The sequence below is a fragment of the Schistocerca serialis genome, chromosome 6 (genome assembly GCF_023864345.2).
Source record: "Schistocerca serialis cubense isolate TAMUIC-IGC-003099 chromosome 6, iqSchSeri2.2, whole genome shotgun sequence".
Classification (NCBI taxonomy): Eukaryota; Metazoa; Arthropoda; class Insecta; order Orthoptera; family Acrididae; genus Schistocerca; species Schistocerca serialis.
The window spans coordinates 266,664,349-266,691,237 of NC_064643.1; positions in this window are offsets into that span (position 1 = coordinate 266,664,349).

Here is a 26,889-nt window from a genome sequence, read left to right on the forward strand (position 1 = left end):
CTTTATTTAATTAATAGTCCACCCAACCATTTGTTTTTATCATGCCCAAGCCCAGAACATAAAAAGTCCTAAAAATTTTGGTCTTAATTACGACGTACAGAGCTCATACTCTCTCAGAGATAATATTTAACCATTTTTCGCTCTGTGAGTGGAGTCATAGAGTAATATCTTTGCTTCCAGTTTTCGCTACGCAGCTTTTGCACACAAACACATGATATAAAAATGATGTTTTACAGGACTTACAACATAAACATTTAAATATGAAATAATTTTGTATGGAAATGTATATACAGGGTGTTAACCCTCTGCGGTTAACAACCGGAGTTGTAAATCGGAGCTTGCTCCAACTAAGGTTGACAACCTTCGACAGTCAAAAATGGAAAGGTCTTTTAGGAAAAAAATTCCACCGTCCTGCTCAAAAAGGCAGGAAAAGGCTACATCGGATTCGGTGGGTAGTCAACTAGAAGACAGCAACGAATCGGAGCGTTTGCAACCATCCAAATGCACACTAAAACACAAAAAGAAGATTAAACATGAGCAAATAAATTATATAGCAACACACTACATAAACTCACTACTTCAGACCGGAAAACTCAAGGAGCTCACAGATGAACTAAATAAACAAAAAATTTTAATATCAGGGATCCAAGAAATGAGAAACACCACAGAGGACCCATTCGAATCACAAGGATACAGAATTTATAATGGGAAACCAGGACCGAGGGCAATGAAACAATGTCCCCAGTTTGGAGCAGGGTTTTTAGTAGACATAAAAATAATACATTCAGTAACGGATTTCCAAGCAATATCACAAGAATTGCGACACTAAGCTTTAAAACAATGAATAAAACCTATACAATAATAAATGCTCATGCCCCAAAAATGAAAAAAATTGTGTAACAAAAACAAAGGAAGAGGTAGATAAATTTTGGGACCTTCTAGAACAAACTGTGAACAGAGTAAATAAAAAGAATGTAAAAATCTTATTGGGAGATTTCAATGCTCAGTAGGGAAAAGAAAGGAAATATAAAGATATAATTGGAAAATGGAGACCACATAAATTTACAAACAAAAACGGTCAAAGACTTGTAGAACTCTGCAGAGAACACAACCTTATATCTAAATCAACATACTTTAAGATGAAGCCAAGTAAACTTAAAACATGGAAACATCCATACTGGAGCAAGGGCGAGTGGCAGCTAGACCATGTCTGTATGGACAAAAATTTTCATAAGGAAATCCACAATGTTAAAGTACTGAGAGGAGTAGACACAGGCTCAGACCATTATATGGTTAAAATTACAATCAAATTCACACCGTTAAAGAAGAGGACCGGAAAAACTAATAAAATAAAAAGGAGGTTTGACCCACATCAGCTAATTAAAAATAATAAGTACCAACAAATAACACAAACCATCAAATTAACAGATGATCTAGAACAACTAGTGCCTAATCTTAAAAAAGAAGCAGAGAATCTAGCTCCCTTGAATCCACGGAGGAAACATGCATGGTGGACATCAGAATGTGACAAATTCCATGAAGATAGACACCAAGCATGGTTAAAGTTTCAAACACATAAAACTGAAGAAAATGCCATCAACCTAAAAAATGAAAGAAAAAAATTCACTCAAAATATTAGAAGAATCAAGAGAGGATTTTATAAAGATATTATAAAGTCTATAGAAGGTAATTATCATAAAACCAACTCCAGGAACTACTACAAAATCTTTGGGAAACAACTACAACAATATGAGGCCCCTACACTAATACTGAAAGATGAAGATGGAAGAATGACACACAGTAACAAGGAAAATGCAGAAATCATGGCAAAAGCATTTTACAAACTTCTGAATTGCGAGGAACCCAAAACAAGGAAAATGCAGAAATCATGGCAAAAGCATTTTACAAACTTCTGAATTGCGAGGAACCCAAAGAACCCTTACAAATCAACATAAATACCCCAATAAAAACCAAACCTAACAAACTAGACCCTCCAACTTTCCAAGAAGTAGAAGAAATTCTTAAAGAACAAAAAAATGATAAGGCATGTGTAGAAGATCAGGTTTTTGTTGAAATGTGGAAATATGCAAGTGACACAGTCAAGACCTCCTTACACATGGCTCTAACAAAAATTTGGGTAACAGAACAATTTCCCGAACATTGGACCACAGCTATCATCCACCCACTACACAAAAAGGGAGATAAGAGCAAACCAGACAACTACAGAGGCATCTCTCTCCTAGATTGCACATATAAAATTCTATCCAAGATCCTATATGAAAGAATCAAGGAGCAATTAGAACAGGAGTTAGGGGAATACCAGGGAGGTTTCAGACCATGGAGAAGCTGTGCAGAGAAGATAATTAGTTTAAAATTGATTATGGCATACCACAAGAAACGGAACAAACCTCTGGCAATAACATTTGTAGATTTTAAGAAGGCATATGACTGTCTCCACAGACCTTCAGTATTAAAAATTTTAAGAAATCTAGGACTCCATCCAAAACTAATTAAAAAAATATAACTCACTCTAACCAACACCAAATCAAAAGTGAAGTTTAGAGGAGAAATTTCGGAACCATTCCTCATAAAAACAGGCTTAAGACAAGGTGACTGCCCATCACCATTACTTTTCAACTGTGCACTGGAATACATAATGAGAGAATGGTACAAGGACAATCCAAAGAGGATAAGAATTGGAAGTGCAAAAGATGATATTAGCTTAAACTGCTTGGGATTCGCTGATGATCTTGCTCTCCTAGCCAACACCGTTCAGGAAGCCAGGCAACAAGTGAAATCACTACAAGAAATAGCAGAGAAAGTAGGCCTTAGAACATCATTTGAAAAAACGGAGATTATGCTAACTGATCCACCACTTGCAAACAAAATTACAATAGGAGAACAGGAAATCAAAATTGTTGATAAATTTGAATATTTAGGCGAAATTATAACATACAATCTAAATGAGAAGCCATCATGGCAAAATAGAATAAAAAACTGAACTATGCAAATTACATTACCAAAACTACATACAACAAAAAAAACCTATCTATAGATGCAAAATTAAAACACTATAAAACAGTTACATAACCAGAAATAACGTATGCAGCTGAAACTATCTTCAAAACAACTAATACAGCAGAAATTGACAGAATACTAAAAATAGAAAGAAGAATAATTAGGACATGTATAAATAAACAGTATAAAATAAATGGACATTGGAGAATAGCATCAAATGAAACAGTATATAAGAAAATAGAACCAGTCCTGAGCACAATCAGGAAGAAACGCATCTCATTCTTTGGACATCTGATGAGAACTCCAGAAAACAGAATTAGTAAAAAAATAATACAAAAATTGTGGAATAGCAAGAGCGACATTAAATGGATCACAGAAATTAAGGAAGATATAAAAGAACTTCAAATTACAGTAGATGACCTAAAAAACAAGACAGAGAAAACCAGAATACTGCAAGACCCGCAAACCAGACTAAAAATGAAAATCAATAAAAGGAGTACAGGAAGAGTTGTCTCAGATGAAGAAAGAAAGAAAATATCTGAAAGAATGAAGAAATATTGGGCAGACAGAAGAGCAAAACACCTTTAATATAAGAATAGCCTCTAATAATTATATTACCTAAATATATTAAGTTATTGTTGAACCAAATTCCATGTGTAACAACTTGTTTAGAACTTTGTATTTTTGACTACAGTGGTCCAATGAAGGCCATAAAATAAATAATAAAAAAATAATAATAACAGGGTGTTATAAGAAGGTACGGCCAAACTTTCAGGAAACATTCCTCACACACAAATAAAGAAAAGATGTTATGTGGACATGTGTCCGGAAACGCTTAATTTCCATGTTAGAGCTCATTTTAGTTTCGTCAGTATCTACTGTACTTCCTCGATTCACCGCCAGTTGGCCCAATTGAAGGAAGGTAATGTTGACTTCGGTGCTTGTGTTGACATGCGACTCATTGCTCTACAGTACTAGCATCAAGCACATCAGTACGTAGCATCAACAGGTTAGTGTTCATCACAAACTTGGTTTTGCAGTCAGTGCAATGTTTACAAATGCGGAGTTGGCAGATGCCCATTTGATGTATGGATTAGCACGGGACAATAGCCGTGGCGCGGTACGTTTGTATCGAGACAGATTTCCAGAACGAAGGTGTCCCGACAGGAAGACGTTCGAAGCAATTGATCGGCGTCTTAGGGAGCACGGAACATTCCAGCCTATGACTCGCGACTGGGGAAGACCTAGAACGACGAGGACACCTGCAATGGACGAAGCACTTCTTCGTGCAGTTGACGATAACCCTAATGTCAGCGTCAGAGAAGTTGCTGCTGTACAGTGTAACGTTGACCACGTCACTGTATGGAGAGTCCTACGGGAGAACCAGTTGTTTCCGTACCATGTACAGCGGGTACACTTCTGCGAATGGTTCATCCAAGAATGTGTCAATACTCATTTCAGTGCAAATGTTCTCTTTACGGATGAGGCTTCATTCCAATGTGATCAAAATGTAAATTTTCACAATCAACATGTGTGGGCTGACGAAAATCCGCACGCAATTGTGCAATCACGTCATCAACAGATTTTCTGTGAACGTTTGAGCAGGCATTGTTGATGATGTCTTGATTGGGCCCCATTTTCTTCCACCTACGCTCAATGGAGCACGTTATCATGATTTCATATGGGATACTCTACCTGTGCTGCTAGAACATGTGCCTTTACAAGTACGACACAATATGTGGTTCATGCACGATGGAGCTCTTGCACATTTCAGTCGAAGTGTTCGTACGCTTCTCAACAACAGATTCGGTGACCGATGGATTGGTAGAGGCGGACCAATTCCATGGCCTCCACGCTCTCCTGACCTCCTCTTGACTTTCATTTATGGGGGCATTTGAAAGCTCTTGTCTACACAAGCGCGGTACCAAATGTAGAGACTCTTAGTGCTCGTATTGTGGAAGGCTGTGATACAATACGCCATTCTCCAGGGCTGCATCAGCGCATCAGGGATTCCATGCGACCGAGGGTGGATGCATGTATCCCCGCTAACGGAGGACATTTTGAACATTTCCTGTAACAAAGTGTTTGAAGTCACGCTGGTATGTTCTGTTGCTGTGTGTTTCCATTCCATGATTGATGTGATTTGAAGAGAAGTAATAAAATGAGCTCTAACACGGAAAGTAAGCCTTTCCGGACACATGTCCACCTGACATATTTTCTTTCTTTGTGTGTGAGGAATGTTTCCTGAAAGTTTGGCGGTACCTTTTTGTAACACTCTGTATGTACAATGGTATTTATATGCGTCTGGAGATATCGATACAGACTCGAGATATCGATACCGATTGGTAGCGTATCTTTCTTATCGAATTATTGACTTGATTACGTTACAACTGAACTGCACTGTTTAGCAGACATTTCCAGTTCAAAGGAAAAACAGAAGAAAGCAATATTATAGTTTATCACCCGTCGACAGTGTCGTCATTAGGGACGGAGCACAAACTTGCATTACTAAAGGAATCATAGTGGCATCTGCCTGGTGCGTTTAGGGAAATACGGAGCAACTAAATCGGGATGGTCGGACTGGTATTTGAATCGTAGTCATCCCGAATTTGGTCCTTTTTGCTAACCACTGCGCCACCTCGCTCGGTACTTTCAGTGTAACACTGATATGAAGATGAATGAGGTCAAGAAATCAAAGGATATCCATTTTATCTATAACTACAGATCCTGTATTCCAAAATACCTTTGGACAGCCTCCAAAATGTTGTGGGTATTGTGGTGTCACCGCCAGACACAACACTTGCTAGGTGGTAGCTTTTAAATCGGCCTCGGTCCGTTAGTATACGTCGGACCCGCGTGTCGCCACTATCAGTGATTGCAGACCGAGCGCCGCCACACGGCAGGTCTAGAGAGACTTCCTAGCACTCGCCCCAGTTGTACAACCGACTTTGCTAGCGATGGTTCTCTGACAAAATACGCTCTCATTTGTCGAGACGATAGTTAGCATAGCCTTCAGCTACGTCATTTGCTACGACCTAGCAAGGCGCCATTACCAGTTACTATTGATACTGTGAATCATGTACCGTCAAGAGCGACGTTCACCATTAATGGATTAAAGTTAAGTATTCCTTCAGCTACGTCCGTTTTTTCTAAATTCTAATTTCCTTGTCCTGTTCCAGACCTCACGCCAGCCTGCGTGAGCTAAAACGCGTGCCTTTCGGCTTCCTCTAGTAACACGGTGTTGGCTCCCCTGCCAACCACAACAGGTATGGTTCGGGTTTACCTTGTAGATATCCAGATAATGACTCGGTATCCAGTACGCGCTGTAACTCTCACCATTTGCCCTTTATAAGAATTTGAACCTTTTTGATATTCTTCGAGCACAGTCGAAAGATTGACGCTAATATGCACTAAAAACATGAGGGATACTAACGGAGGATGAGTTGCGCAGCATTTGTATGGTCACGTTGGGACAGAGCGGAGCCCATAAGAGTGAGCTGCCGTCCTCGCAGATGGCAGCGGCTTCCCTAGAAGGCTAATGCGTCGGCCGGTGGCGACAGTTCTTGCGGCGGCTACGCGGAACTAATCTGCAGCGTGCCACGGGCGATGACGAGTTCCTGACAGCCGGGCCGGCGCGAGCGCACCGCCAGCAGGCCACAATTACTGCATAGCTGCCTGCCCGCCCGCCGTATGAAACTGGCGCGCCACTCCGACGAGACCAGTTCTTGTGCGACGCCGGACTGGTTATGCGCAGCCTTTCTCAATATGCTGTGCTTGCGACATGCATACTTCACTGAGCCACCTGTATTGTACCCGAGGACAACCTTCGTTTTCTAGCGGTGGAAGAGTATCCCAATCTGACGGCTTTACGGAACATATCATTTCCTTTGGTTAATTATCCATATTTATTAGATGATTATCGGATTGGGATTTTAGCTTTTAGCACTGACCGACCGAAAACGTGAAGGGGCGGAGGAAACGAAATGAAACTTCACCGGTGATGTTCCAAGATGCTACGCCAGGCGGGTGTAAAATGAGTGTGCGCAGCGATAAATAATAAGCGCTAAAATAAAGATTTGGCCCTGTTGACAACCCACTGAAGCAGATCTTAGGATCTCTTAATTCTATACATTACAATCTAAACATAAATGAATGGTGAAAGCAACTAATCCTACTAATGATAAACATTGTTCCTGCTAACATATTTATCGTAGATTAATAAAAAAAAAACATTTATATTACAAAGTTTAAATTTCCTAAGTAAATTTACTGATCAACTGCCCAACTCCCGCCCCTCATTATGTCTGCTATCTCCTTCTCCGTCGTCGTGAGAACCCGCCCAAGTGTCGCTGTGATGCAGGGTTGACAGTGGTCCATCTTCTGGTGGACTGCCCCCTTTTAGCCTCCTTGCGGCAGTCCTTTAATTTACCAGCTGCACTTCCTTTAATTCTAGGAGACAATGCCTCTATAGCTGACTCAGTTTTACCTTTTATCCGTGCAGCTGGGTTTTCAAAAATGGTTCAAATGGCTCTGAGCACTATGAGACTTAACTTATGAGGTCATCAGTTCCCTAGAACTTAGAACTACTAAAACCTAACTAACCTAAGGACATCACACACACCCATGCCCTTGGCAGGATTCGAACCTGCGACCGTAGCGGTCGCGCGGTTCCAGACTGGAGCGCCTAGAACCGCTCGGCCACTCCGGCTGGCAGCTGGATTTTATCATTCGCTCTGGTGTGGGTGCTCTCGCATGATTTCTCAGGTTACACCCACTCCAGCGACTTTTAATTGTGACGTGGACACCAAAATAGTGTCTTTTACGGTAACAAGTTGTGTTGGTACCTCTATCAACGTTTTCCAGCAGGAGGTTCTTCATTTGTAGTTGAGAGGTTGACCTTTTACCTTATCCATCAACCACTGTAGTCTGTTTTACACTAGTCAATTATTTTTCTCCGCTCCTTTTAAGTGTCCTATATTTTGTGTTACTGCGGTGTTCATTTTAGCTCTGTACCCCTTTGTGTTCCCTCCCTCCGGGTAGAGAGGTTACGCTTTTATTGTATAGGCGTTTTATGTCTGTTTGGAACTGGGGACTGATGACCTCTATGTTTAGCCCCCATCAAACCCCAAAACCACCCAATCAACCAACTACTTTCAAAGACGATATATGGTGGTGTGGAACCTCAGTGGAAATAAACTAACGTGATCACAGCTGTTTTGCTTTTATAGCCCTAATAAGCCGAAGCAGTTTGCGATATCACCATATGTACTGCGTCCGGTGCGTCGAAGTGATGGTTCTCGTACTCATCTGCCGCGCGGGATTAGCCGAGCGGTCTCAGGCGCTGCAGTCATGGACTGTGCGGCTGATCCCGGCGGAGGTTTCAATCTTCCCTCCGGCATGGGTGTTTGTGTTTGTCCTTAGGATAATTTAGGTTAAGTAGTCTGTAAGCTTAGGGACATGACCTTAGAAGTTAAGTCCCATAAGATTTCACACACATTTGAACATTTTTGTACTCGCCTGCGACAATGGAAGAACTCCAGCCACAAATAAACTCTTTCAAACACTAGGACGGCAGAAGGCGGTCCTCTGACTAATATACTCTAATACTGTCTTCTCCTGTCTGTGTTCTACAGACGAGAAACGTGAACTGCCAGCCACAAGCACGCACTAGCACGAAGTTCAGATAACGTCTCAACGTAAGAATAGGCAGAGGAAGTGCTTTCAGTTTCTGAATGCTGTGTGCTCAACGACGACTTCCAACCTGGAGGTGAAGTCCAGAATCGTATAAGTTCGCAACACTAAAGTGCCTAACTGTTCAGGATATAGCACGAATCGACCAGCTGACCAAAAGGAGACCCACTACAAGGCCCCTTCTAGACTCTGTCAACGTGTCCTTCATAGTGATCAGTCAGCATCTGAAACTGTTCACGCCCCTTATAAAATGAGGTAAAAAATAAAATGGTTCAAATGGCTCTGAGCACTATGGGACTTAACTACTGTGGTCATCAGTCCCCTAGAACCTAGAACTACTTAAACCTAACTAACCTAAGGACATCACACACATCCATGCCCGAGGCAGGATTCGAACCTGCGACCGTAGCAGTCGCGCGGTTCCGGACTGCGCGCCTAGAACCGCTAGACCACCGCGGCCGGCGGTAAAAAATACATGGGATACTTTCTAATATCGTGTCTAACTTCCTTTTGTCCGGCGTAGTGCAGCAACTAGAAGTGGCATGAACTCCACAAGTCGTTGGAGGTCCCATGCACACATAATGAGCCATACTGTCTCTATATCCGTCCGTAATTGAAAAGGTGCCGCCAGTGCTGAATGTTGTGCACGGACTGTCCTTTCGATCATGTCCTATAAAAGTTCGATGCTATTTATGTCAGACTATCTGAGTGGCCAAATTATTCTCTAAAATTGTCCAGAAAGTTCTTCAAGCCAATTGCGAATAATTATGGCCTGGTAACATGACGCATTGTCATTCATAAGAATTACATAGTTGTTTGGGAACATGAAGTCCAGCAATGGTTGCAAATGATCACCAAGTAGCCAAAAATAACAGTTTCCAGTCAGTGATGGGTTCAGTTGTACCATAGGACTCAGTTCATTCCACATACACATCCCCCTATTGTTAACAACTTGGGTCCATGGCTTTGTGGGGTCTGTGCCACAGTCAAACCCTACCATCTGCTCTCACCACCTGAAATCGGAACTCATCTGATCAATCACGGTTTTCCTGTTGCCTAGGATCCGATATGGTCACATACCCGGACCCCGCTAAGCCATGGATCCAAGTTGTCAACAAGGCTGGGACATGTACATGGAACGGACTGGGTCCTATGGTACAACTGAACCCGTCATTGACTGGAAACGGTTATTTTCGGCTACTTGGAGATCGTTTGCAGCCGTTCATGCACTTCATGTTCCCAAACAAGGATGGAAATTTTATAGATGACAATGTGGCCTGTCACCAGGCCACTATGAATGTCCGAAAGAACAGTCACCACATATATAATTAAGGCGAGGGTGACCAGTTAGTCACTTCAGTGCACACCACGGCGAACTGCTTGAGTAATGAGGAAATGGGCAAGGGGCAATCAATAGTCTGACAGAGTAGTCTGTGCGATGAACACTGTGTCCAGATAGCACAGTGGTCAGTGCATCTGCCCTGCAAGCAGGAGCCTCTGGTTCACATACCGGTCTGGCACATATTTTCACTTTTGCCATTGATTTAAATCAATACCCACTGGCTGCTACTGTCATTAATTCATTTGTGTATCGGTTCATAGTTGCTGTAGGATCAAAATGATGACCATTCTTTCAGACATGACAAAGGATACAACTTATCACTCATACTAGTCTCACATACGAATATCTTTAAAAATGTAAATGCAATTGGATGGCATGCAAGGGTGCAACCGTTTTCAGTAAGAAAAAATGAGCTGTGAAGCTCATTAACACATGCATGAAACAATAATACAAAAATTGTGTAACAGTTATAACTATTAAACTAATAATGGATATTCGTAATGTGACAGGCATGAAGTAAGTAAAAACCAAAAGTCCTAACCATAACAAGCTTAAGGTAAATAGAAAGTACAAGTCGTCATTTTTAGATTATAAAAGAGTTAAATATGCTGATAGTCAACATTAGCAATTACATTTTGAAAGCAAAAACTGCAGCATTTATATGATCTTATTTATACTACTGTGTAGGCATATGTGTTAATACAAGACAGAAAGAAAAACGCTATTGGGATGGCAGGTTACAATATGCCGCTGTAATAACCAAATTTTAATTTTAGATCCATATTTATATTACAGATCTAACCTATGTGTCATATGAAGATGTACGACAAGAAAACTGGAGGGATGCCAGAATTCAGGATGCTGTACTTGCTTGAAAATAACATTTAAATGTGGCATCCTACTTTTTCAAAATGACAACAGAATTGAGGTGATTCTTATTTCATTAAACTCAGTGTATACATGAAGCATCCTTTCTGGCTGTTCAGCGATCCTTGCAAACAATTCGGTTCCCACCTACACATCTATACTAAAAGGAGGAATACAAAAGGTACAACTTTCCAGTCTTACTAGAAATATGAGATGTAGAACTCACTACATATGCTTTAACAATATACAAAAGTTAGGTGACACTGTTGTAACTATAACACCTATAAAAAAAGTGTGATTAGAAGCATAAGATAAGAAAAAAAACCATGAGTCCTAATCATCACAAGTGTAAGATAAGTAGAAAAAACACGAGTCCTAATTTTCAGATTGTAAAACTGGAAATATGCTAATATAGTTAACATCAGTAATCAGATTCGCAAAGTCACAACAGCAACATGGCGTAATTCAAAGGATACAGCCTTGCAGTCTTATTAGCTTCACATGTGAGTATCCATAAAAATGTAACTAAGAGTGAACAGCATACAAGAATAAAATGTTAAGTAAGAAAAATTAGCTATGAAACTCACCAACATATGTTTTAACGAAAATACAAAAACCTTGTGACAAAGTTGTGACCATTACACCAGTAATGGATAAACAAGTTATAACAGGCACAAGATAAGTAAACATCGCAAGTCCTAATCACCAGAAGCATAGGATAAATAAAAAAACAATGTTAATCTTCAGATTATAAAATAAGAAAACGTGCAAACACAGTTAACATCACCAGCCACAAACAGGAAGCAACAACAACACTGTAGATATGACCACAGTTTATAGGTACTACTGTACAGTCATATATGTCAACTCAGGACAGAGAGAAGAAACCTATCGAGATGGTAGATTACAAGATATCGTCATCATAAAAAAATTACCACTAACTCTGGCGTCCTATACTCTTAAAGATGTCAATAACGTTGTTGAGAGAGGTTTTATTTCTTAAATCAGTTTTTTCATTTAGTATTCTTTCTGTGCGTACAATCATCACTACACAGTGAGTTCATCATAAACCCTTACCTGCCCTGTGTAATAACTCCATTTGATCGAAGATGTTCCTCTTGGTGTGATATTATGTTTTTAGGCGTACACCTAAAGCCGATCAATTTGTCGGGTATATGTGCTTTTTAAACCTTGTTAGTAATTTTCAGAGTGTTTGGCTAATACAAATCTTATCACGCTGTAAACACTTAATTCTATAAATACCAGATCGATTATAAATGGATCCTTGTTCAAAATGTTATTGCAATTGCATCCCTAGCCCCATCTCAGTTCGAAATGCCACAGCAATATCAATTATTTTAAGAATTTGTTTTAACTTGTCTGAGACACTGCCAAAATACGGTAAAACTGCACAGTTAGGAGCTGGTTTCTCATTAACTTTTTGTAAAGCAGTCTCATATTTTTCAGTCTTGTCTTTGGTTTTCACTTTCTTGTTGTATACCTTATCTACTGACATATTATTGTGACAAAAGAAGTCAAATAATTGTATCATACTGTGGAAAAAAAGGGCTTATACGATATTGGACAACAAGAGTTACTACTGAAAATAGCAATTGTAATTGTTGCTTTCTTGAATATGTTCATTTGGCGTGTACTTTTACATTTTTCAGTTCTCAAGTCTAAGAAACTGTTGTCCACTATCTGTCTCAATTTCAGTGGTAAACTTCAAAGAATAATGCATGTTGTTGAAGATCTGGTGTAAATTATTTACATCACTGCTGTCACCACGTAATAATGTGATCGCATCGTCTACGTATCTTTCGTAGTATACTATTTTATTAACAATGTCGGAATTATTATTCAGTACTTTATGTTCCATATTATCTAGGAAGATATTAGCCAGGGTGCCTGCAGGGCAGCAGCCCATTGCAAGCCCCTCGTGAAATGTGGCGAGTTGACGGTATGCTGTCAAGACGAAGGGCCTCGGGAAGTTTCTTTTCTACAACAACGCAGTGGCTCATTCTGCACAAGATAGACACATACGCAGTTTCCTTAGGTAGTCAAATTTTCCCTTCAGTGCTCGTATTCTCTTGACACGGCACTCGGTGACTACTTTCTTTTTCCTCACGTAAAAAAAAAATATAGCCTGGCACTCATTTCCAGAATGACAAAGAGGCGATTTTCGAGGTGGGACTTTCCGTGAACAGCCAAAATGCAGACTTCTCCATTACAAGATCCCCACCAATCATCCATATTTAGTAAAAATTTGTCACGTCGAAGGGTGGATGTGAGTAGAACGACTGACAACACCAACAAGTTTCGTGATCCCAGCTTGATATTTTCATGGTGATAATTAAAACTTTATAACCACCCCACGGAATTAGTAGTAAAGAAGTCATCGCAATGAGAGTGTTCGTTACAGAGACAAAATACAACTCTTTAATATCGGTGTTGATTGGGTCGAAGAATGAATGCATAACATCTTCATGAAACTAGAAATCACGGATTTGGACGAGAACTTCACGAAGGGGAGTGGGTATCGATGGAATTCTTTCGGATGCGGAAAGGAGGCGATAACTTATAGGATTATAGGAGGTCAGATATTAAAGGCTCTAACAATACCACCACTTGTAAAGTAGGTTAGAAATCAGATTAATAATGCTGCTCACGCAGCATATGTTCGCTTTATCGGGCAACAACAAAGTTATTGACTGTGGATGGTATCGTCAGAATGGAAATAATGAAGTCACTGTAAGAAAGTCATAAAAAAGTCATTAATTTTGGCAGCTATCTTGAATGGATTCCCATGTAGATTTCGTCGAAGTTCTTATGGCTCATCTTTTTGATTCTAGGGTGATTTCACTTTGACTGCTAGAAGGTCCAGATCTGTATTTTAGCAATATTTGAAGACCTAACAAATGCGTTTTTCCGGAAATTCTTAATGATCAAACAATCCCAGATCAGAACGATGTTATGGCAGAAATAATTTTTGACTTGGTGTTCAGGATCCACATTTTTATTAAACTTCTCGTAAATTCACATATACTTCTTCTTAATTGTCACATCATCAATAAAACAGTTTTGTATCAATCTTCATATATTTAATTTCCACTTTAACCAAACACAAGACTTGACTGTTCTTTTACAAAGCGAAATAACAACTTAACTTCTGCAAAGTGAAACAAAGACTGCTCTGTGCGCGTTCGCGGCAAAACGGTTACAAGTAAGTCAAAGATTACGACAGTCTCACAGAAATGAATACACTCAAGAACCATATCACTGTAATATATCGATACATCGGAGTACCTATACATTAATAAAACCAAATGCGAATATTGTCACAAAAATATGTCTGTTACTTCGTAGAAAAGTAGTACGATATTACTGGTATCGAGAACTGAGGTTGGAGTGCCGTAATGGTCACATAAATAAAGAATCATTACAAGGCCAACATGTGATCCAGAGGAAGGTTAGAATAATGTTGAAAGCGCCTAGAGTGAACAGTACGTCACAGTGTCGGTTACTCTCACGGGCAGTGATGGTGGATTGTGGCATTGAGATTTAACTGAATTATGTGTTGCACTGGGACAGCAGTCATGTGTTAATCTGGATTGGTAAGAGCGAAATATTGAATGATCTACAATAGTTATTGGAAGCGGGTAACGGAATGCACGTCTACTGCCCATTGCATCCCAGACATGTTTACTAGGCTCCGGATATGGAGCTCTCCATGTGAATGGCATCTTCAGCTGCGCGGTATTCCTTCAACACAGCATCTCTGTGTGGACGATGATTACATTCTGTGGAGACGAAGTTAGTTCAACTACTCCTCCGAATTGTATCATGTGTGATTGCTGCGCTTCATCTTTCTTCTTCTGGTCGGGAACAACTTTCCTCTGACAGCACACGAAAATGATAAAATTTAAATACAGATGATGCTTCCCTACGCCACTACACCGTCACCACAAAACTTCACAACATTAATCTAACTGTAGTGGTAACTACTTTCCCTGTTAAGTACGTACCACGACAGTAATTCTTAAAACTCAGTCTGGAGTTCTGTGTGTAGAGAAAATTTCCTCCTTCTTAACCGTCTGATCTTGATGTGTTATCAGACAACTAACACATCTCTGCAGAACTGTGAATGGGGACACAATACCGGACGTCAGACAAACTGATCCGAGCCCCAAATACACTGTCTGTGGCGAAATTGTAGCTTGTGAATAAACTGAAAGCTCTGGAGGCATCTGGTTTACATTCATTACTGTCTTCGTTGTCCATTTAGGATTATACTTGTGGATTAAATTGTTGTAACTCAGAAGCTGTATAGATCAACCTCCATTCACCATCATTTCAAATCATGCAACAAGAAAGACGCAGTTTACGGAATAATCTGAAACATAATAACTGTTGTATTTCGGATAAATTTCCTCCAACATACTGTCTTCTAGTTTACTTTTGTCTATCATTTGCGCAACTGTACAAAATACTACAAGCCTACTTCACCAGCAAGTGATTTCGCCTGCCACGCCGAAATTAGACCACATACTTAGTGTTGTGTCTAGACAAGACAGCCTAGACACAATGAGAGGAAGCCGAAAGGCACGCGCTTAAACTCACGCAGGCTGCCGTGAGGTCTGAAACAGGATACGTAATGAATGCTATAAAGAAAAGTACGTAGCTGCTGGAATACTTAACTTTATTCCACAATTGGTGAACATTGGTCTTGTTGATACAGTATTATCATCTCAATATAACTTGGTGATGGCGCCTTGCTAGCTTGAATAAATTAGCTGAATTGCTATTGACTGAGCTGAAGGCTATGCTAACTATCGTCTCGGCAAATGAGAGCGTATTTGTCGTGTGGCGTCGCTAGCAAAGTCGGCTGTACAACTGGGGCGAGTGCTAGTACGTCTCTCTAGACCTGCCGTGTGGTGGCGCTCGGTCTGCGATCACTGACAGTGGCGACATGCGGGTCCGACGTATACTACCGGACCGCGGCCGATTTAAAAGCTACCACCTAGCAAGTGTGGTGTCTGGCGGTGACACCACATTCCTCCCCCGCAAATCGGCGTACGGTTGTGTTATAAGGCTTCCGCCCGCCGTGGGGAGGACCCCATGTTGACGTATGCGACGAGGTGGGGAGCCTACCAACAGGCGAGGCTGTGCCACCCGCACCCGGCCATTCGGTGCGAGGGGAGCTAGGAAACGCCTGAAAACCTAGTCCAGGGTGCACGCCAACATGCGGTGTATGCGCCCGTAAAGAGACAGGAGGGGCCGAAGATTCGACCTCCATCGCGTCGGGGTACCCGACGGGCGAAGACGACATCTGGTCCGGAGCGGGCAAGAGTTCCACGTCGGAGGATAGCTGGTCACGGGAAGCGATCGGCTGCGCGTGACCCAGGGAGGCGACTGGCGGCTGCAGCGAAGCGTCCACTGCGGGCGGGAGAACAGGTGGGAGGACAGGCGGCAGCGGCGGCGGTGGCGGCGCGTCGCCATGGGGCAAAATGGAAGGCAGCGTCGGTAACACCTGGGGATGAGGCGAGCCAGTAAATAGGTGCCCAGGGCTCTGACCGGACGGCAGACGGGGAGCGGCAGAACCCGTGTGACGACAGAGGCGCAGCTGATTGAGATGCCGACGCACCTCACCAGAGGCCCCCAAAACCAGATACATAGCGCGGCCGAGGCAACGAAGAATGCGCCCTGCGAGCCAACGCCGTGAACCTCGATAGTGGCGATAGTATACAACGTCGCCTGGAGCAAAAGCAGGTGGCTGCCGCTGCACAGGAACCTGATGCGGCGGATGCAGCAAAGACATCAAGGTTCGAGGAGGACGACCGTGGAGCAACTCAGCCGGCGAGCGACCATCTCGAGGCTGAGAGCGATACGAGGACAAGAAGAGCAATAACGCGTCCTCCCGAGAATGCGACTCTTACAACTTCAACATCTGTGACTTGAAAGTCCGGACCAATCGTTCAGCAGCACAGTTTGACTGAGGCGAAAACGGCGCGGATGGCAGATGTTGAATACCATTGGCCTTGCAGAATGACTGAAATTCTGCCGACTTAATTGTGGGCCATTGTCGGAAACAATAGTCTGTGGAAGACCTTCAATGCAAAAGATAGCGGATAACGCTTGGATGGTGGCAGATGACGTCGTGGAAGACATCCGGACAACAAAAGGAAAATTACTGAATGAATCCACCACAACCAACCATCGAGCATTCCAGAATGGACCAGCAAAATCGATGTGTATGCGTTGCCAAGGGCTTTCGGCCATGCAAAGAATTTCCGCGGTGGTGCGGATTGTTGTTCGGCACACGCCATGCAAGAAGAGCACATATTCGTAATCGCAGCATCGATTCCGAACCAAGTACAGTACTGACGAGCAAGTTGTTTCGTCCGCACTATACCTCAATGTCCTTGGTGGAGAAGCCGTAAGACAGACGACTGTAACGAACGAGGGACCACGACCCTGGACTGATCATTATCAGAACGCAACAGCAAAACACCACGTCGAACAAAAAGTCTCTCCTTGTGAGCAAAAAATCGGCGAACCAACGGATCCTCGATCCGTGATTTCGACAAGGGCCATTGCGTAGCAACAAAACGCAAAACGGTAGCAAGGACAGGGTCAGCAGCTGTGGCCGTAGCTACACGACGAAAATCAATCGGAAACGATTCAACCATGTCATCGGTTTCCGCATCAATGAACATGCAAGCAAGTTCGGAAGAATCGAATGCTCTATCCTCAGCAACAGGCAAACGGGACAACGCATCGGCGTTTCCGTGATTAGCAGTGGACCGATACAAGATATCGTAGCGGTATTGCTAGAGGAAAATTGACCAGCGAATGAATTTCTGCGCTGTACGTGGAGGAACAGGCTTGTTCTGATGAAAAAGCGAAGTCAAAGGTTTGTGGTCTGTAATGATGGTAAAGTGACGACCATACAAGAAATCATGAAACTTTGTAACACCAAATACGAGAGCCAAAGCTTCTTTCTCAATCTGTGAATAATTTCTTTGCGCAGACGAGAGCAATTTCGACGCAAAGGCAATAGGGCGATCAAGCGAGCCATCTTTGTGCGCAAGCACAGCACCGATCCCGAAATCCGATGCATCGACCATCAACAAAAGGGGTTTCTGGGGATCGAATGGCGTAAGGCAAGTATTTGAAAGCAACGCCGATTTCAACTGGCGAAAGGCGCGTTCGCAGTCCGTCGTCTTGACGAACGAAACACCTTTACGGCGTAAGCGATGAAGCGGAGCTGAAATGGAAGAGGCATGCGGGATATATCTATTATAGTAATTTATTTTTCCCAGCACACTCTGTAGCTGCTTCAAATTCTGCGGCGAAGGCAAGTCCTGTATGGCACGGAGGTGCTCTGGACTCGGATGTATGCATTGTGCATTGATTACATGTCCCAAATATGGTAAGTCACGAGCAAAAAACACACATTTGTCCTTCCGCAAGCGAAGACCATTTTGTCGCAAGACCTGAAATAATGTTCTGAGATTGGCTAAATGTTCTTCTTCTGTCTTTCCGGAGATTTTAATATCGTCCAGATAGTTCGCTGCAGTAGGGACCGACGCACAAACAGTTTGCAGATATTGCTGAAACAATGCAGGGGCGGATGCACACCTGAATGGCAGTCTTTTGAATCGGTACAAACCAAGATGCGTGTGAACCACCAAGACGCGCTGGGATTCTTCGTCCACTGGTAGTTGCAAGTACGCATCTGCTAGGTCCAACTTCGAAAAACTTTTACCCGGGCACAGTTTGTCAAAAAGAGCTTCCGGGCGGGGTAAAGGAAAAGTTGCAATCACTAGCTGTGGATTCACTGTTGCCTTGAAGTCCACACAAAGTCTCAGTTTTCCGGAAGGTTTTGCAAAATTACTAAGGGTGAGGCCCAGAGAGAAGCCTGCACACGTTCAATCACACCTTGTGATACCAAATCATTTAATGTTCTTGTGACCTCATCACGCAACGCGTGGGGAACATTGCGCGCTCTGACAAATTTCGGTTGCGCGTTTACTTTCAGTTCCAAATGGGCTTTATAGTTCTTAGCGCAACCAAGGCCAGGTGCAAAAATGTCTGCAAATTCTTCACATAGACTAGAAACACTGGCTGAAGGCACAGTCTGGTTCACTGATAGGTCCTGATTTACTATAGACAAGTTAAACAACTGAAATAAATCCAAACCAAACAAGTTCACTGCAGAAGAAGAACGAAGAACGTAAAATGACACAAGTTTTGTTTGTCCCTTGTATGTTGCAAGGAGGCTGCACTGTCCTAACACAGGGATATCCTGACTGGAATAACTATGTAACTTAAAATTTGCGGCACGCAACGGAGGTGTGCCCAGTTGTTTGTACGTGTCTTTATTGATCAATGAAATTGCAGCTCCGGTATCGAGCTGGAATGGTATCACGTGGCCAAGAATGTCCAAGTCTACAAAAAGTTTATTGTCCTGCTGACGACAAGAGCGACTGTCTCGTGCAACGCGAACAGACACTGGTACAGAATCACTTGCTAATTGACGTGATTTCCGGCGACGTCGACGCACACTTTTTGTGGGACGAACACAGTCACTGTTAGAGAGAGTGGCACTGGGCAGAGTGGAATTAACTACATGAATGTCCATGGGCGAAGGCTCACGAGCCTGAGTATTCTTGGTTCGATTCCGACGCAAAGCAAAGGGCTTGGAATGGTTGTGAGAGTCCGATCTGAGCTTTTCCTGGCAAACACTCTGAACATGTCCTTTTGTATTACAGAAAAATCAAATAGCGTGGCGTGACGGGTAATTCTCACGCGAATGTCTAGTAGCACACCGCGGGCATGATTTTAGCACTGCATTTGCTTGCTGCCGCAGGACACGTGGTTGAGAGCTAGGCGGGAGCTGCGCGGACGAGCGCGAGGGCTGTTTACTGTTCCGTGCAGCTCGCCCGGCGGGCCAGTTAACGTGACACACAGCTGGCGAAGGTTCAAACGATTCCTGAGCAAAGTCAAGTGTGTCTTGCCTATCCAATATGTCTATCACTTGTTGAAGGGAGGGATTGACTAGTTTCAAAATTTGCTCCCGTATAGGAACATCAGAAACGTTCTGTGCAATTGCATCACGCACCATAGTATCTGAATAAGGGAGTCCACATTCACACTCAAAAGCACAATCCCTAGTAAGGCCTTGTAAAGTTGCAACCCACTCCCGATTAGTTTGACTGGCCGTACGTTTTGTACGAAAGAACGTATACCGTTTTGCAACTACATTGACTGATTCCTTGAAACATGCATCTAATGCAGACAAAATTTCTTCGTAGGACAGAGTTGCTACGTCGCGGCGGGGAAATAATTTCACTATCACACGGTACATCTGGACGCCAACACATGACAATAAGTGAGGCTGCCGCTCATTACCTTGAATTCTGTAGGCGGCGAGATGAAATCCAAATTGGCGTGACCACTCCGTCCAGCTTTCCATGGCCGCATCAAAATGCCGAAAAGATGATGCAACTGCGTGTTGTGGCTGCGGGAGTGGTGGAGCGGCGGCTGCCGCATCGGTTTGCATTGCACGTTGACCCTGCACGAGCTGTCCAAGGGCATCCAATAACGCCTGCGTCTGCTGATTCTGCAAGCGATGAAATTCGGATACTACATCTGGAGATTGTGGCGAAGCCATGACACAAGTAAGTTAGAACAATACGACCGTTTGTATCCGAGTCGCCAAAAATGTGTCTAGACAAGACAGCCTAGACACAATGAGAGGAAGCCGAAAGGCACGCACTTAAACTCACGCAGGCTGCCGTGAGGTCTGAAACAGGATACATAATGAATGCTATAAAGAAAAGTACGTAGCTGCTGGAATACTTAACTTTAATCCACATTTGGTGAACATTGATCTTGTTGATACAGTATTATCATCTCAATATAACTTGGTGATGGCGCCTTGCTAGGTCGTAGCAATTGACTTAGCTGAAGGCTATGCTAACTATCGTCTCGGCAAATGAGAGCGTATTTGTCAGTGTGGCATGTCGCTAGCAAAGTCAGCTGTACAACTGGGGCGAGTGCTAGTATGTCTCTCTAGACCTGCCGTGTGGTGGCGCTCGGTCTGCGATCACTGACAGTGGCGACATGCGGGTCCGACGTATACTACCGGACTGCGGCCGATTTAAAAGCTACCACCTAGCAAGTGTGGTGTCTGGCGGTGACACCACACTTAGAATCCGCTATACATGCAGGTTTAGTCTCATTTTCAGCCACTGACCTGTGTAGAACCCGCACAACGCAGAATTATGCAAAGAGAGCATATTAAACGTTGACGTAGATTAAGACACTTGCTGTAATACTCCTCTTCACCTCCAAGTATCTAATTATATACTTTCTTATGCTGATAATTTTAGGGAGGAGACTATGCCAGTTTCCATTGATGACAGTTCATGGCATATCAAAGATAGCATGGTTTAATTATGCAAATTCTTATTCATTTCGTATCAGTTCATCTACAGTCAGTTTTAGTAACGTTCCGTAGTCCACGATACAAAGTTATGCCCTTCACACTGAATCTCTGAGACCATATGAACGCGGAGTGAGTAATTAGACTACTGATAAACGACAAAGACCCACTCCGACTTCCAGCTCACTACCGTTGTTCTTAATATCACGAGAATGCAACATGAGAAGTTAGCCTGAATATGTAGCGAAGGAAAAAAATCGCAACGCCAAAAAACATTTAATGCAGACTAATGAAATTTCGAGAATACATTTGTCTGGGCAACATATTTAAGTTGTTAACACTACAGGCTCACAGGTTACTATAAGCGCCAGATAAGCCATTGCAATTGTGGAATGCTTGTTTGTTAATAACCGGTGTAACCGTCAAAATACTGAATGCAAGCATGAAAATGTGCATGCATTGAGCTGTACAGGTGCCGCATGTCAATTTGTGGCATGGTGTTCCATGCCTGTTGTACTTGGTCGGTCAAAACGGGGTCGGTTAGTACTGTTTGTGGATGATGCTGGTGTTGTCGTCCGATATTGTCCCATATGTGCTCGATTGGGGGCAGATCGAGCAGGTCGAGGCAACATGTCGACACTCTGTAGAGCATGTTACTTACTACAGCTGTAGGCGTTAGGCGAGTGTTATCCAGTTGGAAAACACCCACTGAATGATGTTCACGAATGGCGCATAGTAGGTCAAACCACCAGATTCAGCTACAAATTTGCAGTCTGGGTGAGTGGGATACCCACGTGATTGCGCCTGCTGTCATATAAAATTGCACCCCAGCTTTCATCAGAAAGCACGACAGACCTCCACCCTACCCGCCAGTGAAGTAGCTATGGCAGTAGTTCGGGGTCAGTGGAATGCACGCTACAGGGCATATGGCTCGCAGCTGTCCTCGACATCACCGATTTTTAACAGTTGGTTGTGTCATTGTGGTGCCAGCAGGTGCTCACATTGCTCTGCAGATGCAATACGAGGCGCCAGAGTCATATGGCGAACACGATGGTCTTCCCTCTCGGTAGTTCCACATGCCCGTCCGCAGCCCGGCCTTCTTGCGACCGTACATTCCCGTGATCACCGCTGCCAGCAATCATGTACAGTGGCTGCAGTCCTGCCAACTCTTTCTGCAGTCTCGCAGAAGGAACGTCAAGCTTCTCGTAGCCCTATTACACAACCTCTTTTAAACTCAGTGTGGTGTGGATTACGGCGTCTTTGTAGCCTTAAAGGCATTCTTGACTAACATCAACTCACCACCTCCAGTAGCTATCGCTCATGACCGTTACAGCGTGTATTTAAAGCAAATCTCTTCTGCATCCTCGAAGTTACTAGCGCCAGTCTTATGCGGCTGGCGCGAAATTTGAACAGACATCTTTCAGAAACACGCCTACCAACTTTCGCTGATGTCGCATAACTACTCCTTGGTGTTGCCACATTTTTTCCGTTAGAGTATTATTCTAACACATCCGTCTCACGGCCATATATTTAGAGAGCAAACCTGACCAACACATACGCTAGGGTGTTCACAGTGCGCGTACGACACAACAGTCACAATTCAAAAAGCTTCCTCTAAAATGCTGATCATGGCTAAATATATAGGTACATCAAAATAGCGCTCGTCTTGTGTTACAGTTAAGCAATAAGCTTACCAAAAAATGCCACAAAAGATAAATATTCCGAAGCGGAAGGATACAGGACTCTCATACATCCCAGGACTTCAAAAAATAAATTTTGCATTCAATTCTGTCGTAACGTAAGGTTTCAGTGTGAAACTAATAAAAAAACAAGGGCCCCAGTGGATAGCAAATGGGCGCAGTAGGTAAATACTAGGTGATAAGTAGTTGATATGCTCATAACGGAAGCTGATATCTAACAACAACACTTCAAAAAACAGATAAAAATGGCAGCAGTGAAAAATTTTCGAAATGTGGTATTCTAGAAAAATATAAGTGGGCAAAAGACAAAGATACACGATTATTTGTCCCTCACGTTTAACTGCAGCAATTAATGTGGATGTCACTATTAATCTAGAGGGTGAAAATCTTTAACTGTCTTTCCACAGTGCAAATGAATATACATAATTAAGCAGGTTGCCTACACTGAAACAACATACAAAAGTATTCCCTGTTTCTTCATATATTATTTCTCTGTTTCACACAAAGGGACAGAGCTGCCATTCTTTTTATTCCAAAGTGTCTCTATATAACACTGCGGAGGGAAAATGGTATTATCCAGCTCTACGGAAAAATAGGAACGGAAAAGCAGACGATTGCCAAGTCCAGATCGTTTCGAATAAGCTGTGTTTAGCTTCGTATGCTACCTAAAAAAATATAGTTCCATGAAAATTGTCACATCCCTCAGATATCCCGTATTTTGCGAAGCAAGAGAAAAGCAGACGGAAAATCATTTCTCTGTTTCTCGTGCCTCGCTAATTAGCGTACGTTGCCCGCTTCCAGAAGCGTGAAGTTTTTAAAATGCAAATCGTTTGTTATTCTCAACGAGGACTAACGTAGAGGGATCAAGTTCTGCGAGTTTTAACGCTCTCCTCGTACAAACAACGCTGTTACCAGCGAAAGGAAATGACTTGTTTTCTGTACCAGAAAGTTGTCGACTCTGGGCTATGCTAAACGTTTTCAGGTGGTCGAGTTGTTACAAATGCTAGTAGTAGCGTAAGAACGCAGTTGTTAAGCTGATGCGAAACGTTACGTGACTTACGACAACACACGGAAATAGTCACTGTAAATTTATTCAGCTTATAAAAACATAATTCGAATTGCAAGACCTGTGTGTTTTATTTGAAAAACCAACAGTTTTTTTTTGTTTTTATAACTGGTAACTCATTTTACCCAGCTTGTAGAGAATACACCTTGTTATACGACTACACCTCTACAGTGTATACTACTAAAAAGACAGTGTCCTGACTGACTCACTCACTGCTTCATTTTCGCTCAGCACAAACCATTATTGATAGAGACTTGAAATTTGGAGAGGGTGTGGATCTTACACTACAGGTCTCGTTTAACAAGGGCTATTCGAAATTACACTCCCAAAGAAGGTGAAATAGGGGGTGAAAGGCTTTTTGAAAATATGTCGCTATTAAGGTAATTTTGAAGATAGAACTACGAGAAATGGTATTTCGTTTCTCAGTCAGACATAAAAAAATAGGTGTTTCAGTATTTTTGGAAATTCAACCATTAAGAAAGTAAAATAGTGGGTGAAAGATTTGTTTGGAAGTAATTGATTATTAAGTAACTACTAAAGAATTTTTAGGGCTACGTCTATGGAAATTGGTTTTTAATTCTGTTAGAAACGAAAAAGGGAGTGAAACTTCCTGGCAGATTAAAACCGTGCGGTGGACCGAGACTCGAACTCGGGACCTTTGTTATTCTCGGGCAAATGCTCTACCAACGGAGCTACCCAAGCACGACTCACGACCCGTCCTCACAATCTTACTTCCGCCAGTACCTCGTCTCCTAAAAAGGGAGTGAAATAGGGGCTGAAAAGCTTTATGAAATTATTTCACTATGAAAACATGTTCAAAGCTAACTCTACGCCAATTTGTATTTGGCTTCTCTGTTAGAAATTAAAAAAAAAGGTTAGAGCTAAATCATGAAAACTGATGTTTCATTTCTTGGTTAGATATAAAGAAATATGAAACTTCCTAACACATTAAAACTGTGTACCGGACCGAGACTCGAACTCGGGGCCTTTGCCTTTCGTGGGCAAGTGCTCTACAAACCAAGCTTCCCAAGCACGACAGCGCGCAATCCGCTGCAGAGTGAAAATTTCATTCTGAAATCATCCCCTAGGCTGTGCCTAAGCCATGTCTCCGCAATATCCTTTCTTCCAAGAGTGCTACTTCTGCAAGGTTCGCAGAAGAGCTTCTGAGAAGTTTGGAAGGTAGGAGACGAGGTACTGCCACAATTGAAGCTTTGAGGAGGGGTTGTGAGTCGTGCTTGGGTAGCTCAGTTGGTAGAGCACTTGGCCGCGAAAGGCAAAGATCTCGAGTTCGAGTCTCGGTCCAGCACACGGTTTTAATCTGTCAGGAAGTTTCAGATCAGCGCACAGTGAAAATCTTATTTTGACAAAGAAGTATGTATTAGGGAATGGAAGTTCCCATGGAAGTATCACAACAAGAATGCAAAAGATATGATTTACAAAAACCTACCAGAATTGCTTTTTGGTCATAAGCACTTTAGGAAAAGACCATACTTCTGTGGACTTAATTAGCGTGAGAAGTTTAGGTGTTGGGGTTTGTGAACATAGAAATTAGATTAAAGAAAGAAATCTGTTCATAGCATAGAGACTATGCCAGCAAAGCAGCGGACCTAAGCTAATCTAATATGAAATACAGATACTAGTTTCTAAAGATATAATTTTACTGAATTGACTTCTGCAACTTTGATGCATTTGGTGTAATATTTCCAGTAAAGATCATTGCTAGAGGTATAAATTTTTCTCGTTAATTTCTTCACGATTTCCCGAGAAGGATACAAATTTTCGCCTTCCTTCGCGATAAAAATATTGCCGTATCGCTTTAATGAAATTCTGAAATTAATCTTTACAGCTTTCATTATTGTGGTTCTGAATTATTTGCGTGAATGATAGGTGTACAAGGTACTAATAATCATCAAATATTACTTTATTAATTCCCTGATTATCATTAAATGACACTGACATTACACTATGGCTGGGCAATCCTACCCATCCCTTACTTCTTGAAAGGTAACATAGCACGTGCTACAATGGATCTCTCATTAGTCGTCTCTGGTCGTTGACAGTTAGACTATACTTTGAAAACAGATCCGCCTGCATCAAGGGATGAAGAGGTAACTCAAATAGACTTTCAGACAGCATTTGTAAAGTTCAGGTACAAGAATTTCAATGCTTGGAGTGACTGAATTATTTCAACCTGTTGACCGGGAAATTTTTCTGTTTGATTTAGGAGAATATCTTTAAAAGCAAGGTACCCAGCGGTAATGTCAGACTCTTTTAATACGTGAAAGTCATATAATTTTTGTGCTTTCTCACTTATTCCAGAAATGGTTGTGTAGTTTGATTGAATTCTGTTAGCTGGATGAAGTAAATCACTCAAAAACTAAATAACATGTTAGCATCACATGGGGGCGTGCTTTTCAGTTTTGTATACAATTAAAACACCTACATTTTGCAAGAGGAGAGCCGTTTCACTTTTTAGCGAGTCACTAAATCCTTCAATAATCTTACTAACTACTTCACCAACATAAGAAGAAGCAATTACATTCATGCTATTCTTCAGTTGTGTTATTTTCGAAACCAGCAAATGAAAATAGAGATAATTAGACCCTTCCAATTCCAAAATAACGTCTGCAAAAAACTTGCAGTTTCCAAAAACAAATGGTGCTTGGAAGTTTACCATGTTGCAAAATCTGGCATCGTCCATTTCTGCCAACCGGGTTACTGTGGGACTATTCCCAATTTTAGTGACAATTGCTTA